Raw genomic sequence first — 21,071 nt, 5'->3', positions numbered from 1 at the left:
AGCCCATAACTCAGTTTCAGAAAGAGCAGCTGGAAGAGAAACGGGGATCAGGGAAAACAAACTTCTTGCTCTGTGCAAAAACTTGGCAGAAGTGGTACAAAAATTTCTGCTCAGGCAGAGAACTTATCAAATCTATTACATTTGAAATGTACTTTGAAAATTTGGCTCTAAAACGCTCCTAAAAGTTGTGATACTAAAGAGCAACATTAAGAAAATGTCATTTACTTTTTTTTTTTTAACCCAAATACTTTAAAGAATTTCTTTGGGAAAAAAATATTCAAATGAAGTAAGTCTCCTCTTATTAAATTTAAGAAGGCAGAATTCGTTTATACCTTGTGTTAGAGAGAGCACCTTGGGATTTCATAAAACTCCAAGCCTTTCATATGGAAAGAAGACAGAGCGAGACAGAAAATTGATTGTTCTCAGAAAAACATCAGGCCTTCAGAAAAGGCTCCTTGCTTTTAATGACAATTCAGGAAAAACGGGCTGAGGAGAAAAGCCCTGGGACCCATCCGTGCTCCCCGCGTGCCTCAGGGTGACCCCAACCCAAACGCTGGGAAAGGCAGAGCTGGGATCCGTGCGGAGAGCAGGGTGGGAGCGGGGCAAGGCTCCGTGTGCCACGGGCTGCACGGGAACTGAAATTCCAGCAGTTCTGCAGCCTGCAGAACTCCAGCAGCGCCTCACAGACAGCAGGGCTGGGAGCCGGGGATGGCACAGGGCACTGGATGTGGCTGAGATGCTGCACAGCACCAGATTCCTTCAAATTCCACACTGGAATTTGCAAAACGGTCAAAAAGATGAAGGGATGCAAACCCCACTCACTGATCCTCGCGGGTGCGCAGAGCCAGGGCTTTGTGTTATTAATGCTGGATTTGCCCCCAGCACAAGGAAAACATGGAGCTGCTGGGGAGTCCACACGAGCAGCTCCAGGGCTGCAGCCAGGCTGGGAGAGCTGGGAATGTTCCCCTGGAGAAGGGAAGGATCCAGGGAGAGCTCAGAGCCCCTGGCAGGGCCTGAAGGGGCTCCAGGAGAGCTGGAGAGGGGCTGGGGACAAGGGATGGAGGGACAGGACACAGGGAATGGCTCCCACTGCCGGAGGGCAGGGATGGGTGGGATATTGGGAACTGGGAATTCCTGGCTGGGAGGATAGGGAGAGGCTGGGATGGAATTTCCAGAGAATCTGGGGAGAGTTCAGAGCCCTTTAGAGGGTCTGAAGGGGCTCCAGGAGAGCTGGAGAGGGACTGGAACAAGGGATGGAGGGACAGGACACAGGGAATGGCTCCCACTGCCAGAGGGCAAGGATGGGTGGGATACTGGGAACTGGGAATTAAGAGAAGCTGTGACTGCCCCTGGATCCCTGGAAGTGTCCAAAGCCAGTTTGAACAAGGTTTGGAGCAGCTTGGGATAGCAGAAGTTCTGCCACAGGACTGGATTAATTTTAATGTGCCTTCCAACCTAAACCAGTGTGGGATTCTCCAAAACCCGTTGATAAAAGGGGCAAAAAAGCAAATTGTGAATTCCATCTGCAGGGAAAGGCCTGAACATTACTGAGGAAGGAAGGACTGAACAATTAAAGGCAGCAGATTGCTGGTTAAACTCCATCTATTTAATGGAAGGGTTTCCTATGGAGGAAAATAGCAATGGTATCATATAATTAAAGATAATGCACGAGCTGTGAGTGGGTGAGGCAGGGTCAGGAAGGTTTGGGACTATTGGACTACACAGGAATGTGGATTCCATCCAGAGAGCCCCTGCTTTTAAAAATAGATCAAATGGAACACCAGCAGTGGCTGCAATACCTGCACAGCTGTGAGCACTTTAGTGGGGGGGAAAAAAAATAAAAAAAGGACAAAATACAAGTTAAGATGCTGAGAATGAGAACTAAATGTTTTCTTGGATTTCACAGGAGCATCCTGAGGTTTATCCACATGTACATATTAAAACTTTCAGGAAATAACCAGTACAACATGAACCTCACAAAGAAAACTACTTTCCCTGCCCTAGTTTTTCACATAGAAAAAAATGTTATTTTGGAACCCAAACACAGACTTTGATAATTATTCCCCCAAAACATTTGGTTTTCCAAATGGTGTAGATTCCCATTTTAGACCAAATAAAAACATATGCAAAGGTCTACCCTGGAAGGGAAGAGTGACAACAAAACAAACCCAACCCCTCAATAAGGCAGAGGTATAAATAACCTCTCTCAGCTCTGTTTGTCTTTTAAATGGAAAAAATCTTCCTTCTGAGGGTCAAAAAAAATTCCCCAAACTAAGGGAAAATGAAAAGCAAGGAGAACTGCCTTCATTTTTTTCCCCCTTCCTTTTCAAAGACTCCATAAGTGAGACACTTAATCAGTGTGGGCTAACAAGGCACTTGCAAGGATTCTCTATTGATACTGCTTGAAAACAGAGATTACATAAATCTATATATTATATATGTATTAGAAAGATATGTATTAGAAAGATTTGCAGAATGAGCCCTTTCCCAGCAGATCCTGATTTGATTAGAAGAAGAAAATTAATTACAAACACTGAACAAACTTTGTATTTAAATCAGTTTTGACTGGGCTGCATCAGAGCATCACCTGGGCCTCAGCATCCTAGGAACACTGGAGGTTGTATTCCTCAAATTCCCACCTCCTAAGAGCCATCTAAAGTTCAGATTGGAGAATTAAGGAGCTTATCCATGAATTTATCCATGCCCTTATTCAAGAACATTTTACAGACTTCACTTTGAAAAGCCTCAGCTCGAGTTGGTGCCTCCAGAAGTTCAAAACCGAAGCTGAAGCCTCATTTTGGACCTCTCTTTGCTAAAGCAAAGAAAAGCAAATATGTAAATTCCCAGTGAATTCAAGTGCCCCATTAGGAGCTCAATTATATTCTGAAATGATGTCTTAATTGGTTTGCTCATAGATGAGCTGTAGTGCTAACCAAAAATCTACTGCCATAATCAGCACTAAATTTCAGATATTGCCACACATTAAATTAACAGCAGATAATGAGTGGGAAAATTAGCTCTATTTCCATAATAGGAAAAAAAAAAGAAGTCCATATTACCTATGGTGTTATACAGAGTTAGCTTCAAAATAGGAAAAAATGATCCATGAACAAAACTCTCCTGCAATATCCTCACATTTATTTGGATGATTTATTGATAATAAATAATAGCAACAGAAAAAATAAATGGCACACAGGACACATCAGATTTGTGCTTTTAATACTTAATTTAAAGAAGTCATGCTTCTAAAATTCTATAAAAAAATTTAAGATATTTACCATTATTTTACCCATTTTTCACCTGATTTTTGTCTTTTTGAACATGAGCCCCATCCCCAGTTACTATTTAGATTTTAAGGTAGTGCTGATTCCCATCAGTACCTCAAAAATATTGTAACTGATCTTCAGGTCAAAATACTCATGAGAAAAGAAGAATAAAGAAAAACATTAAGTGCAGGGGAAAAAGAAAGAGAAGCTAAGGATATTCCTGTAACTAAAAGGAGGAGAAGAAATTGAGCTCTTTCCATGGATATTTATTATTTTTCACTTCAGAATAAATAAACATTAAAAAAAGAGGTTAAAAGTTGGCAGAGTGGTCGGACTCCCAAACTTCAGCTGCTGTTCAATTTTGGAGGTCAAAACCAAATGTACAACTTCTTGACAAATGCATAATGTGGAATATTTGAGTTACCTTTGCTGTCTGAAGAGATTTCAGAGATCTTGTCTGTAAATGAGATAATCTTCAACAGTGCTGCCTCCAGCGACCACCATCGTCAACAAGGATCTGCACAACAACACCAGGGCACAAAATCAGCCAGGAGAGCTAAACACTGATTGATTGATTGATTGATTGATTGACTGATTGATTGATTAAAAAGGCACCATTTCATGAAATACATGAATTTAGGAGCTGCTGTTAAAAATAAACAGTCGTTACATGGCAAGGGATTGCTTTGCTAGAGGAATATGATAATGACTCTGCATTAGTGTATTTAAAAATAGACCTAACTTGGGGAATTCACTGTTATACCAAAATAACAACAGCAAGGATCCCATGAGTTAAAATTTCAATTAAATAAAATTACAAATTAGTATTGAAATGTGACTTATTATAAGCACTAACAGATTATGAAAAGTTAAACCACCTCCCTAGACTGAAACTAAAGATAACTTTAAGACAAGGTCACTATAAATGCCAGTTATGCTTTTAAAAAATAAAATTACTCAACAATGTAACCCTAGAGCATAATCTGTTAGTGCTGTTTTCATGTCTCAGCACTGTAGCTATGGAAAGACAAATACAAAAAATTAAATCACTTGAAAACTCATCAGGCCCAGAAGTTTTTGTCTTGTAAATGGATCTTTTTTCCTAAGTCAATTCTAAAGTCTAAACTTGGTTTAGACTTTCTAAGACCATGGAGGAATCCAAGTCTAAGCAAAGGAAAAAAGGAAAAACCCCCCTGACTTCCATCACCTGAGAAAAAAACCTTTCAAACCAACTTCTCCCACCAACCAGCAAGTTATGAATACCTACATGGATACTCTGCTCTTCCTAGAGCTTCCAAAAATGCAAAATCCTCGTCGAGGAACTACCTCACATCAGTCTCTAAAACAAAACTGCCCACGATGACGCTCCCTCTCCTTCCCACGCAGACCCGAAACAGCAATTGTGTGTCCCTGCACCTCCAGGGCTGCCCAGCAGAGAAGGGATGCATCAGCGTGGGGAAAACATTCCAGACACAAAATGACCCCGTGGAGTCCTAAAAAGCTGCTGTGCAGGCCCTGGAGGTGACGCTGCCCTGGCAGATTGGTGGGGAATCTCCAGATATGGCTCAAGGTGGGGTTGAAGGGTGGGAGAGAAATGGAAAAAAGTTCTTTTCATAATAGAAGGCTCAAGGAAAAGCTGGAAGTCCCAGAAGTGCCTGTGAGAGAAGAGGCGATTAAAGAGCTGGCGATGAGCTCCACGTCACTGAACAACCCAATCCAAGGCATGGAAGGAGGTCCAAGGAACGCCTGGAGGGGCAGCCGGGGCTCTGGTGACAAGGTGGGGACAGTCACAGCTTGGACTCCAGCACCTGGGAGTGATGGCTTTTCTAACCCCGAAAACACTAAACCCAAGCCAATCAGCTCTAAATCCACACCTTGCGCAGCCAAAACCTACAGCCCCTTAGAATCAGGAGGAGTTAAGGTTGGAAAATGCCCTTGAGATCTCCAAGTGTAACCAACACCACTTTTTAACAGCTCTGTTGGCCTTGGTGCCCTTTCTTTGGTCTCAAACCCTAACCCAAACCCTAAGCCTAACCCAAAAAAGTCCAAGGAATAAACTGGTCCAGAAGCCAAGGCAGGAACCAACAAGTGATTTCTTTAATGAGTTCAGCACGGAAGTTTGGACCGGGGGTTCCGAAGAGGAAAGCTCACCTGCTGAAAACTGGGAAATGGACTGAGAATTGGAGTGGAAAATGGGATTTTAAAGGGAGAACACATAATATGGAGCAGCTCTGGGATGATAATGCAATACTTCATCGGGCCACTTTAAAGAGATCTTGTTTGGAGTCTCCAAAGTGGTTCTGAGTCGTCCCTTAAAGTGACTTTGTTCACATAATTTGGTGTTGAGGTTTTCTATCAACCATGTTTCAAACTTCCCATTCAGTTCTCAATCTCCCCAGATTTTTTCAGTGCCATGAAAAGATCTGTATTTTTTTTCCCTGACAAGTAAATCATTCTCACATTGCCTTTTGTGTTAATAGATGATATTTTCTATTTTCTTTGTGAACTGCACAGCCACAATCCAGATATTTAAACTCTGCTCCCACTGCAGATGTTATTTCTGATCGGATTTAATCATCACTCTCAAACAGAACAACTGCAGTAATTGTAAGGGTATCATTAATTTTGTTCTCAAAACCTCTAAGCCTTCTCCAAGGGCTTGGAGCATCACAGCACTGGGAAGAGTTTTTTTCTGTGTTTAACCACATCTTTCAAAGGAATCTGCTGAATTTCTTGGGACCTGTTCATTTTGCTGAATGGCACCTGAGTGATTTTATGGTCATCACCCTAAGACCAGAACGAGTCACTATGACCTCTCCTCCAATTAATGGGAATTTGTTGATGAAATTAAACGTTTTCTGCGATACACAGTGCTGATTCCTCTAAGACATTTGATACACAAATAAAGACAGAGTTCCACAGAATTCCAGGATGGTTTGGGTTGGAAGTGACCTCCAAGCTCATCCAGTGTCACCCCCTGCCATGGGCAGGGACACCTCCCACTGTCCCAGCTTGCTCCAAGCCCCATCCAAGAGATCCCTGTGGATCCTGACCACCCTCCCCTGGTCACTACAGCTCAGGAGTGCCTGGAATTCCTTTGTGCTGCTCTTCAGGTGTTCCCTGTTCTTTTTAAAATTTTCTCTTTTCTTCATACTCTCCAGCACCTTATTTTGAATGTTGTTCCTCTAAATATCTCAGAGTATGAAGAGTTGGTTCTACAGGATTCTGCATCCTAGTCTGGTGCCAACCCACCAAACATATGTCTCTGCTCAAATGGAAGAATCTGTTTTGATTTCTCCTTTTTTTTTTAAAAAAAATTTCTTCCTGGACTAGGGACAAAACATTTCTTTAGATACAACTCAACATTTAGTATCTTCTGAGACATGAAACTTCCTGTAAGTTTTTGTTAAATTATTCGCATGCAACAACTTTGAAGAAGCTGAACTGTCTGAATACATGACAAGAATTATTAAATGTTCAAAACTTCATCACTAAATCAAAATTAATTCAGAAATTCCTGGCTGGGAGGGTGAGGAGGCCCTGGAATGGATTTCCCAGAGGAGCTGTGGCTGTCCCTGGATCCCTGGCAGTGTCCAAGGCCAGGCTGGACATTGGGGCACGGAGCAGCCTGGGACAGTGGGAGGTGTCCCTGCCCATGGCAGGGGTGGCACTGGATGGGTTTTAAAGTCCTTACCAACCCAACCCATCCCATCCCAGGATTCCATGCTAATTCTTCAATCTCATGGGTGACAAACACGCCTGAGCTTCCTGGAGATGTTTAGGAATGAAAAGAAACCCATCAGCTCAGACAGGTGCAAAATCTCACATCATTTTCTGTTTGATAAGGGAACATTTGGGATGCACCACCACAGAAACACTCCAAAGCCTCTGCAATTTCCATCAGTTGTTGCCTCTGGGAGGTGTTTTTCTTGTTTGTGAGAAAAAATCCTTCCAGACACATGAAAATTATTCCACAGCAAGATAAATGCACCCAGGAAACAGCAGAAATTTTTGATGCATAACACAATATCTGCACACAGAGTTAGGAAAATATTTCCTAATTTTTTCGTTCATTTGTTTCTTTTTTGTAGTGGCAAATGTAAAGGAGCAGCAGATTGGGAAAACACTGCATTTTCACACCTGAGGGGTGCAGGGCAGGAGCAGCACAGGAGCAGGAATATGCAGGAATATGCAGGAATGAGCAGGGCTGGATTCTCCTCTGAGCTCAGAGCCCCACCAAGATCCAGCTCAGTTCCAAAGGAGCTCTCTCACTTCCACAGGAATTCTCCTCTGGAGAAGAACGGGGAGGAAAACACGAGTGTTCTCCTTTTTTTATTCCACAATAATGCTGAAAAGGCTGCCCCAATCTTTCTTGTAAATGAATAGTTTGAAGTGAGAAATAAATAAAGCAGGTCAGATTGTTTTTGTCAGAGATGAGCGAGCAAGGACTAATGAGATCACATGACAGATGAGTCTACTCCAAGATTGTCCTAAGGAACAACTCCATCCTGCTTTTAACTGTTATTTACCATTTCACTGACACCAACAGAACAGGATTTCTAATTACCATTAGAAAACAAGAAGATATTTTAGCTAAAAGTAGGAGAGCCTCACTAATTTTACAAATGTAATGGTATTCTGGGGAAAGGCAGTTTTGGGGGTGCTGTGCTGTATTCTACGTCAGATATTTGTCTCTGTATATTCATATTTAAGTCTAACCCACATATTACACTTAAGCATTATATGTACAAAATGATATAGAATAAAAAATGTGTTTTCTCTATGCATATAGACAACAGATACTGTATTTTTTACTACAGGCAAAATCCCAGCGCTACCAAAATTTCTGAGAACCAAAATATTTCTGGAAGAAATAAATCCCCCAGTCCTCAACGAGACAAAAACTCCAATAGAAAGAAATCCCATTTATCATCCAAACATGAATACCTTCATTTTCTTCTTTTCTGGATTACTTCTAAATGCTTTTTTAGCAGCTAATCTCTCTTTAAAGCTGGACAGAGTAATGAAGCACAGAGGAGACCATGGGGTGGGAGAGCAGGGAATGTTCCCCTGGAGAAGGGAAGGATGCAGGGAGAGCTCAGAGCCCTTTCCAGGGCCTGAAGGGGCTCCAGGAGAGCTGGAGAGGGACTGGGGACAAGGGATGGAGGGACAGGACACAGGGAATGGCTCCCACTGCCAGAGGGCAGGGATGGGTGGGATATTGGGAACTGGGAATTCCTGGACTGAGTTAAATTCCAAAAGTCTTCCTTGCTCTGAGTAGCCCAGAAATGCAGAGATGGGAAGAATCCCTCATTCATGGAAATTGAACAGGGAAAAGTGAGCTCAGAGCCACTCGAAGAAAATTATCATCCCCAGCAAACTAGGTCACAGGAGTGAGTAGTTTACTAAATATAAACTTTCTTTGTAGTCAGGCAACCGCTGTCAGAGTAATGAGATTTACTCATATTTCACCCAAGCACTCTCTGCATTCAGGCTCATTAAAATAACCAAGTGACCACTCACACGTCACTCACCTCTCAGGTGATGCAGCAGCAAATTCAACAACCTCAAAAAAAAAAAAAGGAATAAAAAAGGATTTTGGTCTTTTATAATTTCCAGATATAAAAAAAACCCAACTCTTTGCATCTCCACTGCCATTCACCCCAACATCTCCTGTACCCAAAAATACCCCCCCAAGCGTAATTCTCTTCCCAAGTCTTGCTCTACTCCCACAGAACCTTGGTGGAACAGTGAATTTTAGTGACCTCCTCAAATCCCTGCTATGGTGGTGACACAGTTGGAAGGGAAACACAAAATTCCTGTCAGCTTCCAAGCCTGTGAAGAGCCGGGGCTCTCCCAAACTTGCGAAACCCGGAAAAATGAATGGAAGGGTGAGAACACTCCCTGTTGTTTATTTTTTTTTTTGTGTTTGAGGAAGAAAAGAGAATAACATTTTTTTTCCAGCCATGCAAGTATCAGTGTGTTTATAACAGGATGTTCTTCCTCTGCTGTTTGGATGGTTCCAAAAATATTCCCCTCTGGTTTGTGGCAGTGGCTGTCACCCTGACAGCGTTTGCTGCCTCCAGGGCAGGCTGTGTCTGTAACAAATCTGCACAGGCAACTGATGCCACACTCCCATTTTTCTAAACTTAGAGCTAAAAAGCTGAAGGGATGAATTAGACAACGGTGGATAGAAAGCTTTAATTTCTGGATGGTTATTTCCTAGCAGCGCTCACGTTTAAAACCTGCAAAGATGGGGCAAGTTGGGCTAAAAGTTCTATTTTTGATGGGTTGTGAGACAACTGCACAATGACATTTACTATTATAAAATAATTAATGCTCCTGTGTTTTCAAACGCTGGGTACCAGAAATGATGACACGGAATCAAAACCTGAAAAGAGGACACTTCACTGCAGATAAAACACTGACATCTCTTCAGAGACTTCCTTTCAAAAAGGAAAAAAATGGCGCAGTGTTGAGCCTCAGTTGTTTGAAGAAATATTCCTCTCCTCCAAAATGAAATTAGAAATATTCAGAAGCCCAAAATGTTGCACATTTATGAATGTATCAATCTGTGGTTACGCAGCCAAAAGAAAAAATAAAAAGCATCTCTTCAGATACATCTCTTGGTTTATTTTCTGGCTTCTTCAAAGGACAGAAAAAGCAATCAAACACAACAGAAAAATTGTGTTAATTGGCTGATCTTATGACAATTTCCATTCAACAGTATTTTCCTGTTATTTTCACTGATTTGTAGTTATTCAGCACAAAATGCAGAGTTCTATATCATGGTTCAAGCAGTTTCTGCCTGGTTTTGGGCACTGCCATGGCTGGGGCTGTCCTGGGTCTGAAGTGGTCCCTCCTCTCCTGGATATTTTAATTTATTTAACTGCTATCAATGTTGAAACAATAAATTTTGGTGCCATTGGAAGGATTTCCATGAAATCACAAATACCTTGTTGATTTTTAAGGAAAGAAACCTGAAAGAAAGTCTAGAAAAGTTATTTCTTTGAAATCTGAGAGTAATAATTAACAGGTTTCAGGGGTCTTTTCTGCATTTTAATTTCAATATTCAGCTAAAAACTGTGTCTAATTTCCCAGACCAAGAAATGCTTTTTGGTCTGTATTTTAACACCTACAGTTTTACAAAGGATTTCTCTTTTGATGGAACTCCTGGAAACAAATTAATTCATAAGTGCCTCCAAATCCCCCAAGATTTAACAGAGGAATACTTCTTTATATAGCAGGGCATGTTCAGCATCAAACTGAAATCTAGGAAAAGACTTTATGTAAAATTAAAATGTTTTTAATCCGTGTATCCCACTTTTCCAGGCCTACATTCACACAGACCTATTACTCCACCTGCTTTCCCTTCATCCTCGTTCCATAAAGAACATTCACTGAATATTTAGGTTTAAAGTATGGGTCACATTTCATAATTTTTCCTTCTCCATTAACACAAGATTTATAGCAGTGCCATAATTACAATGCTTTTAAAACAATCCCGTACACAAATATCAAATTCTGATTGATTGGAATAAGGAATATAATCTTCTAAAACTTCATTTCTTTCTTTGGCCAAACTTAGATCAGCTGCTCTTTAGCTGATGATTTAGCAGCATCCACAAATGACATCAGGAGCACTTTAGTTACACCAATCTAATTTAATAAAAAATACCTTGAGAGATGATTGTGTCCCTAACAGAAAGGAATTTATCTCCCTTTTCAGCTGCGTGTGCAGCCCATACAGATCAGCCCCTGCAAATCACTCCTGGAAACTTCAGAACACTCCTTAAATGTAATAATGGACTTCTTCTTAATAGCAAATTTATTTGAAGCCGTGCCCGTATTCCTTCCTTGTGAAATAGAAGATAAAATCCTATTTCCTCACAGCTCACTGTGCTGCCTGCTGGAAAAGCAGAGGGTTTAGGCACATTGATGAAAAAAAATCTAAATAGGTTTTTCCCCCTCTTTATTTTTTTTTTTTTAATGAGGACAAGCATGATTCTGGGTGGACTCCAAAATTTTTTTTTCTCAGGAAGCCACAAGGATCCCCAGTGGCACAAAGCTCTGCCTTTACTCTGCCATTCCTTCTGATATTCCTGCCCTTATCAGTTTTCTCTCCATCATTACTATTTCTATCTTATCTTTACTAAAAAGAAAACCTTCCAAGGAAACTGCCTTGCTCCTCCAGGGGCTCTGAGAGGCACCACTATCACCCAAGACATCTCCACAACAGCCACGTGCACAATTAAACCAGCAGCAGAAAACAGCAGAATTCCCTTCCTGCCTGGCTGAAATGAGGCTTAGGATTTTTTTGTCTTTGAGTTGCCATAAAACCTCTCAGGGCAGCAAGGAGGAGTTTGAGCCCAAGGATAAAACTGTGGTTTAAATTTAAAAGTTTCTTCGAAGTTCTTCGTGTTTTAAAAGATCTTTTAGTTTCTAATGGTTCTTTGGGACAGGTAGGAGACTGGAAATATAAATGTAAAGGTCCAAGTAAAACAAACAATTCCCCCCCCAAAGCTGAACCTACTGGAGGAGATTTTGTAGAACGTCTAAATCATCCCTCCCAATAAAAAGACACCAAAATCTGTTTTATCTGCTCCATTTCTTTAAGCCCACAGAGACACCACCACAAAAAGAGGAGAAAACCTTCATGTGGAGAGGGAATGAATGGGCAAGAGGAAGTGGGCAGAACTCTGCCCAACAGTTTGGCTGCTGGAGTAAAAGGCAAATTCTCCTTGTCAGAGAGGTGTTGCCAGTTTAACTCAACAGTTTAAACCACCAAAGCAATTTTGATCTGCAAGAATTTTATGCCACTGGAGATAATTCTACAAGTTTTCAAGGAAAGACATCAACAGCTTAGCCAAGGAGTATCCACGTCAAAATAACGATATTCAAAACTTCCAGCTGTTTGACCCATTTAAAAGTTTAAGTTTGGGTGGTTTCTTTGCCACCCATAAATATACACCCTCTTTTTGTTCCTACAGAATGATTCTAATCTCAAATAAATAGTCCATACCACTGCTGGAATTGTCATCCAGGTCCTTCTCATGGTAAATAGAGTAACAGCATTTACAGGCATTAAAAACAAACCAAAAAAGTAAAACACTCATACAAAAGCTTAATTTCTTCCATCTTCCTCTCTTCATCTCAACCCACTTCAGCCCAGTTTTTACTCCTATATTTTTCAACTTATCTAAAACTAAATCCTGAACTTCCCCAGTCTCTCCATTCCTACAAAGTCCCACTGAAGCCGATGAAGGAAATTCTTTATGACAAAAAAATAACTCTTCACTATAAATAGAATTCTCTACCATGGAGAATTAAATAGTAGAATTCTCTACTATGGAAAATAAATCCTTCCCTGTGAGGGTGGGGAGGCCCTGGCACAGGGTGCCCCAGAGGAGCTGTGGGTGCCCCATCCCTGGGAGCGTCCCAGGCCAGGCTGGACAGGGCTCGGAGCAAACTGGGATAATGCAAGATGTCCATGGAATGGGGTGGAATGGGATGAGCTTTAGGATCCCTCCCAGGACCCTATGGAATACATCCTGTGCATGGAGCTGCTCCAGATGTGCAACATGAGGACGCTGCAGTCCCAGATCCCCACGGCAGAACCGGCTCGGTGAAGTTTTGTGGCATCACCACAGCAATCCCAGGGATGCTGAGATCCACAGCCATGCCTCAAAAATTTCATGCATTCTTTTGTATACCCAGATGAGATTCTTTTACATGGAGTGGTTAAACTGAAGAAAAAATGAAATCTAAAAAGCCACGAGTGTTGCTGAATGCTCTTCCATGACATTTAGTCTTAATCTCTTTCTCCATTTCACTCTTTATTTCCAGCTCAAATTCCCTACTCCAGCCTGAGCATTTCCCTGTCATCTCCCCCTGTTTACAATTTCAGATCCACGGAGGCTCTAAAGCCTTGTCCTGCAATTCCCCTCTCTTCCTCTTTCCACGCCATTATTCCTTAAGAGACCAGACAAAGGCACATTCCAGTGTCTTTGATAAATAAGGCAAAGCAGCATTTTAGCCCTGAAGTAGGAATCCTAAATCATGTGGCTGGAATCCCTTGGAGTGAGTGTCCATGCAGACATGGCCATAAGTCATAAACCAGTTACATCCCTTCCAGTGCATTGCACCGAGCTCCTAAAATGGGATATTTGTGTCCAGCACTCACTTTGTGATCTATGAGCCTCTGGTACTGAAATTGTAAAAAAAAAAAAAAAAAACCAAAACAAAAAAACACCCAAAAACCATACCCCAGGTATTTCCTGAAATCTCGGATATTTTGGTAACCTGTGTACAGCAAATAATGCACGCAGGAATACACACTAAGTAATCAAATATGAAAATAAACAGTGGATATCAGTAGGACAAAAGTCTCATACCAAAATCCTCCTCATACAAAATCTAAAATGCTTTTTGCGGTGTAAAGTTAATATAGAATGATACGATTTTATAGGAAATCAACCTAGATAAATGTTTATGTTTTTGCTGATAATCCTGCCATTCAAAACCAGTGTGATGTCAAGAAATCCAATGGTTAGATGAAGAAAAAAATAATTAGCACAGAGTAAATGTAATTTTATGATCGATGAGAAACTGATCCCAGATTTCTGCATTTTCAGTCACTGCTGTTCCTGTCCTGCACCTCGCCCCGCCCCAGCACCCACACAACCAGGAGCTGAGCCTTACACCTGATTTCTTGTTGCACTAATTATAATCTGAATTAACTTCTGCTAATACACCAAGGCCAAAAGGGAGGGCAGAGGTGGGGCCCTGTAAATCCTGGAGTGGTCACAGGCCAGAGTGACCTCACTGTGCTGACCTGGGGCAGGACTCCTGACTGCTTTATTCCATAGAAAATCCACACTTCCTCTGGGCTGGGATCACAAAATGCACCAGCTGGAAAGGAGCTCTGGAGGGCTCCAACCCAACCCCTTGCTCCAGGGAGGTCCAACTTGACCAGGATGTTCAGGCCATTATCAATCGAGTCTCACATTCCTCCAAAGACACAGATTTTACAGCTTCTCCAGAGCTTTAATTTCCCTTGTACCTAACTGGAATCTCCTTTTTCCCAAGCTGTGTCCCACACCTCTCCCTGTGCAGCTCCAGGACACGTCTTTCTCTGCCTTTTCCATATCCTCCAGGAAGAAATGCACTTTTGTGATTCCCCCTCCCTGGATGAGAACCAGCTCTATGCTCTCAGTATCACTAAACCCACATCTCTCTTTTCACATTCATCTTTCTGATAGAAAACGGGCCCCATTTACCATGGAAATGAAACATAAACATGCAGAAAAGACTGTCCACGAGGTGAACAGGGAAAGTCTAATAAATCTCCTTAAATCCAATCAACAGCTCCATTTAGACATTTCAACTGCTCCTTCCACTACTCACAGCAACTCCACCTTAGCATGCAAACAATTTTCAGTCAGATTGCCAGCTCAGCAGGGGAAGATTTAAATCTGGATTTTCTTGTCCCATAACTTTTCATTTCTTGGTTGTCAAGGTCTCAGATATTCTGAATTCTGCGTACTGTAGGAGCAAGAGATACTGCCAACAGATCTTAATACCTCAGCAAGATTTTCCTTTCTTTTGAAACGTAAGGAAATATTTTTCAAAGCAAGTTGGGTCCTTTTAGGCAGCTGAGGTCATAGTGCCAGTTTATTGTTGAGTCACCGCTTTCTGCTAGGAAAAAGCACAGATTCCATGGATTTCCTAGGAATTCTATCACTTAGTATAAGTAATGTTATAATTTAATCATCACAAGCTTTGGGTTTAATGTGGTTAGAAGATAAAATTGCTTCCTGGGTTAACTTTGTGCTACCTGGACAAGTCCCCTATTCTGCAACAGTCATTTATTTTTAAAAGCTTTGATGAGATGGTTAATTCTTGGAGTATTTTCTACAATTTAACAAGTTTCTAGTATAAGATTCTATCACAAAGATTCACTGAATTACTCCACCAGAATGGCACCGTTCTTTGCTGAATGGCAATTCCCCATGGAAAACAAAGGAGTCTAAAATAGCTCCAAGATGGAAATCTCTCCCCTGTCTCCCTGGATGCTCTCACCTGCCTCCTTCCACATCCCCAGCATGCACTGAGCCCACTCCAGGCTCCATCAATCCCTCCCCAGGCTTCTTTCCCACTTCTTTCCATCAGGTTTTTCCTCAGTGTCTCAAGGACTGTGACTTGCCCAGAGTGGTTGTGGATTTCCCATCCCTGGAAGAGCCCAAGGCCAGGCTGGACAGGGCTTGGAGTAACCTGGGATAGTGAACACAAAGCCCAACAAGAGACAGAGTTTTATCTTAAAAATTCAAAGCCTTATTAATTTATTTCTATGACTCTTCTCCCCCCCACCTCCCTCTTCAAGCTTTGCTCTGCAGCCCCAAATCCATCTCTTCCCTCTAACCTGAGTGTGGGCTCCTGAAATTTCTTCATCTCCCAAATTAAATCACATTAACCTTCCCCTCTGAATTCCCTCCACTGATATGAGTTCTCCTCATCACCCTTTATTTTCTTATTTTACGTCAGCAAGAATCTTCTAAACTAAAAGTACAACTCCCCCATTTTAGCCTGGTAATAATTCCTCACATGAGGGACCTCCTGCACTTTCAGTTGTCCTGTTCAAACTCATTTGATATTCTGGCTTTCATCTTCTCCCACTGATCCAGCTGTGTCACAGGTGGAAAAGCTGAAATGTGCTCCATCCCTCCTCCTGCACAGACAGCATTTATTTCCTTCCATGGAATTGTGGGCAAGCTTGGATCAAACAGGCACTGGGCTCTCAGCAAAACAGGAGGAAACAGGACACAATTTTCAATCTAAATTTTGTAACTGTATAAGTGAAAAGTGTAAAAAAATATTCAACTCAAGTAAAACGTTTGTGTGGCAAAACCATTCTTGTGCAAAGCTTCATTCAAAGCATGATCTGAGATGGAGTCACAATCTTTAACTTTGTGTATTTGAATTTCTGAATTTGAATTCTGGACTATGTCCTCAGTTAAACTCCAACAGCCTTTAAGGAAGACAAAAAAACTCCCAAAACACAACAGAGAAAAGTCAACACGAAGTTTAGGTCCCACAGGGAATATTTTAAACTTAGTATTTCCAAGATGCCTTTTTTGGGGATTTCTTTGCTGAAGAAGTCACAAACTGCTGCTGCATTGGGGAAAAGAAACTCCCTTTCCGTGAGCATTTAAAATCAACATCAGTAGTGAACACTAAGGTAAAGTCTGGTATCCACATAAATTAGAGTCCAAAAAGTCTAAAGATGACAAAGAAATTATTTGCTACAACTTTTAGGGCAATTATGGGGACATGATAATTGCATTATTTACTATTTTGAGTGATGATAGATCTTAAAATTGTTTACAATACGTGAATATGTGGACCGTGAATTTGTGCTTGAACTTGCAAGTAAGAAAACAAATTAATAAAGGCAATATATATTTATTGGTATTATCTGGTATATCAAAAATAGGTAAAAAAATAACTGAAGTGTTGAAAAAACTGTGAAGTGCGTTCAATGTCAAGACTTTGGGCACGAAGTGAGAATGTTGAATAAATGAGGAAAAAAGTTACAAAGAGGGAACAAAAAAGATTATCAAGCAGTGAGATTGAGTTGAGAGTAGGAACACAAAGGAGGTACAAGTCTAGACAAAGTAACTATTCAGAATAATTAATAAAGGTTCAGAGACTAAAGGCAGATTATAAGAATCAGGTCTCTTAAAAATGGGCTTTTAATAAGAAGATACTATAGCAAAGTGACCACAGCAGTTCCATAAAGGCTGCAAAGAAGGAAAAAAGCAAACATTCCCTAAATCCAGAGCAGGGAACAGTCCTTCATCAGCTGCTGAAAATCCAGAATTGTTCTTCAGAAGAACCAAGGAAATTTCAAACCATGAGCTCCAGGGACCAGGAAAATAAAAAAAAAAAAAGAAAAAAAGAAAAAGAAAAAAAGTCACACAGGAAGGAGCAGGAGTTTACTTGAGGAGGACTCCAAGAGATGACAAAGCCCAACTTCCTCTGCCTTTCCAAGGAGTTACATCCTTGGAGCCCCACTCATGGGAACTACAGCAGGACACACCCAAAATGATGGAGCAGAGCCCCAGGAACGGCACATGGGGCAGGATGAATTCTGAATTTTTGTGTGACACTCCTTCCACTGGGGACCTCTCACGGCACAGGGGCATCGATCCCACCCGGGGCTACAGATTCTGTGCCTGGGATCACGTGGAGAAATCAGGGGAGCAGAGCAGGACTTTCAGAGAGGTTCAATAAATTAAAGATCCAATTTGAGGCCGAGCCCCACAAGAGCTCATCCAACTCAGCATGAAGGGAAAACCCAGCTGGGAATGGCACCTGCAGCAAGGACACTGGAGAATCCCATCCATCAAACCCTTCCCAGTGTTCAGCACCACAGTTCAGCCTCTTCCTGCCCAAAACCATCTGAGAATTCCTGAGCTAGCCAGCTCAAGAGCCTGCAGTTGTTTAGAAAAACAGGAAGATTTTCATCCAAAACGTAATCGAGACTAATAATAGTAATATTCAGCAAATATTCCTGATTTGCTGGAGTTTGTAAGGAGCTGTGAATGATTTATCAGGAATCTCACGTGGCATCATTTACTTGTGGAGGGAAAAACACAGGGAGAGAGAAGGTCAATCTATAACCAGTGCAGATGGACTTGATTTCAATTGTACTTCATTTAAATGCAACCTCTCACACCTGCAAACATCATTTATATCAGCACATTGTAACCCAACAGCAAAAATAATGTAATACAGGGAATTACACCTTGTGTCTAAAGCTTATTCAATTACAGAATTCAAAATTTAAATCTAAAAATGCTTTAGATGTACAAGAATTCTTGACTTCAGTCAATGAAAAATTTAACAAATTAACTTAGATTTCTTCTAAGTAAGTATTTGAAATTTTGCAAGCCATTTGTGATTGGCAAAACCTTATTTCCATTCTGCAGGAATTCTTTTCAAAAGCTACTGAGAAACTGTGTCAGTTTTCAGGATGCTGCCCTGGATATTCTCTGTTCTGCACCACCACACCTTCAACTCCATGAACACAATATTCAATTGAATTTTCAAATACAAATGTTTGGAATACAAAAGTTGACAGTGAAGGGGTTGGGTTTGTTTGCTTGCTGTGTGGGTTTTTATAATTTTTAAAGTATGGACAAAGCCATCTGAACATATTTAGATACCCAATACCTGTTCATAAAATCCCAGAATCATTTCAGGTTGGAAAAGAGCTTTAAGATCATTGAGTCCAACCAGTGCCCGACGTCCCAAGTGCCACATCCACATGGCTTTTAAATCCAGGGATGGGGACTCCTGGATAGCCTGTGCCAACCCTTTGCATGAAGGAATTTTCCTCAATTTCCAACCTAAACTTCCCCTGGAACAACCCGAGGACATTCCCTCTTGTTCCTTGGAAGCAGAGACCAACATCCACCTTTTGTGAGATTGCTCCAACATTTTCTAACTTTGCCACTTTTCAAATGTCATCCTATGTGAGGAATTAAGGGCACATTGATTTGAGACACCAACCACTAATTCACATCTATAAAAATGGAAATGTTTATGCAGATGCATCACTTATTGTTCATTTTAATATTAAACTATAATTCAAATCATTCACTGCTACGAACCACAGCAGCCTTCACCAAAATTTCAAAGTTTATTTTTTATCTAGGAAAAGATGAAGCTAAAATTATCCCATCACAATACTGTGGGTCAAAACTCAACCACTGTCCAGAACTCCCTGCTCCCAAATTAACATGGTTTTATAGGAGGCAGTGGAAGGACACGAGTGGTTCTGCCTTGGAGATGGCTGGATGAAGCCCTAGGATTTTAATCACAGATTTTAACTCTGCCACTGAGTGTTTTAATTACTTTTACCAGACAGCTGAGCAGCAGGACTGAGGTGGTATCTGTAGGCTAAATGTCTCTTGGCCTGCTGAGTGCTGCCTGGGCTGCCTGTCCTGAGCTGGGATGGATCCTCATTCTGTAAAGGTGTATCCCAACAGGTTGGATTCAGTCATCAAGGAGTCCTGGAAAACGCCCCATTTTCATTTGCCTAAGCTTGCTGGGGAGAAGCCAGAAGAAAAATTCAGTATAAGAAGGGCCAGTGACTGCACATCATTTTTTGCACATTATTTTTTGCTGTCTCTGCAGTTGACTTTGGGTTGTAGCAGCACCTTCCCAATGATCCTGGACTCCCTGTTGGGGAGTTATGAGGAGTTAAAAACTCAACATCCATCACTCAACTGTGTTCCACATCACAGAAATGGGTGGGATCTCCACATTTACCATGGGCAAAAATGACAATAAAAACAATCTGAATGCCACTGGGCTGTGTTCTGTTCCTCTCCCTGTTTTTCATTTTTGTTTTACACCATCCTATTTGTTGAGAATTTAAAGAATAGGAAAAACCTTTCTGGTTTCAGACTTGAGGTCTATCTCAGACACCTGCAGCAGATGCCTTAAATTGGTATTGGTCCCACAGTTGCTGCTTCCATGAAGAACTAATGGGTTTTTTTTAGGGAATGTTGACTTATACATCTATCCCTTAATTAGAGTGGGAAAAAAAAGAGCTTTCTAAATTCTGAGGGCTGTCCAATTCTACTCAATCTAAACAGGATCCCATTTCCATTTCCCATACTAAATTCCCACATCTCTTTTAGTGCTGCCCAATTAAAAAGAAAGATGAGTGGCCTCAAAACGGAAGGGAAAAAAACCCCATTTTTAATGGTGCTTTATCATCAGTGATAAATAGAACTACAAAAATAACTGTTTGGGCTACAGACTTGACTGTCTAATATTTTCTACTATGTATTTTTACCTGTAAGAGCTTGGTTTCTTAATCAGAAAAAAAAATGAGTTTTTTTTTTTTACCAATTCAAGTTAGTGAATATAAACACATAGAAGCTCAGGATATTCTTACTTTTTCCTTTTTTTAAATCCACCACTACTCCCTAAAAATATAACACACAACAAGAACGACCCATCTTAGCCAAAGCCCTGAATGCTGCGTTAGAGAGGAACTTAGGGTGCAGGAAAATCTTGAATATGGCATTAAAATCTTTAAACGTGGCATTAAAATCCTTAAATACGGCATTAGAATTCTTAAACAGAGCAGTAAAATTCTTCAAGGCAGCGTTAAGTTTAAATGAGCATTTCTCTCTGTATGCTCCAAGAGCTATCTGAGCAGGTCAGTCACTTTTAAGGCTCAACCATGTTTTCCTTAATGTTGCTTCACAGAGAATTCAGTGAAAGCTCCGTTCTGCATTTAATCCCCGAGCTGCCACCAGCTGCCAGCCCAGCCCAGCAGCATCCCCACGTCCCTATAAACCATATGGCCCCAGGCAAGGGGGATGCTCCTTTCTGCTCACAGCTGTTCCTGTGCCACCAAAAGGCTCCCGGGGCTCCCAGGGCCCGGCACACGCTGGGCAGGGCTGGGCCACCACGGCCAGGGGCCACCTGGCACGGCCAGCGGCACGTGGAGGGGGACGCTGGGCACGTGGGGACGTTCTCCCTGCCTGCTCTTCCCAGGATAAGGGACACAGGGCTCTGCTCCAGACTGGGGTCGTGGGGATGCTCCCAAGGCTCTGGTTGGGAGAGCAGGGAATGTTCCCCTGGAGAAGAGAAGGATCCAGGGAGAGCTCAGAGCCCCTGGCAGGGCCTGAAGGGGCTCCAGGAGAGCTGGAGAGGGACTGGGGACAAGGGATGGAGGGACAGGACACAGGGAATGGCTCCCACTGCCAGAGGGCAGGATGGATG

General features: G+C 41.7%; 1 protein-coding gene across 3 annotated transcripts in view; it reads right to left on the bottom strand.

The window, feature by feature from the left end:
* Positions 1 to 21,071, bottom strand: part of MBD5 (methyl-CpG binding domain protein 5) — a 107,860-nt gene that overhangs the window by 62,673 nt on the left and 24,116 nt on the right. For all 3 annotated transcript variants that reach the window (XM_062498038.1, XM_062498037.1, XM_062498039.1), the window contains exon 2: positions 3,691 to 3,783. The gene's annotated coding sequence lies outside the window, so the exon portion shown is untranslated. The remainder of the gene's footprint in view (positions 1 to 3,690; positions 3,784 to 21,071) is intronic.

This window comes from Cinclus cinclus, chromosome 9 (genome assembly GCF_963662255.1).
Source record: "Cinclus cinclus chromosome 9, bCinCin1.1, whole genome shotgun sequence".
Taxonomy (NCBI): domain Eukaryota; kingdom Metazoa; phylum Chordata; class Aves; order Passeriformes; family Cinclidae; genus Cinclus; species Cinclus cinclus.
The sequence above is the reverse complement of the archived record's forward strand: the minus strand, read 5'-3'. Positions and strand labels throughout refer to the sequence as shown.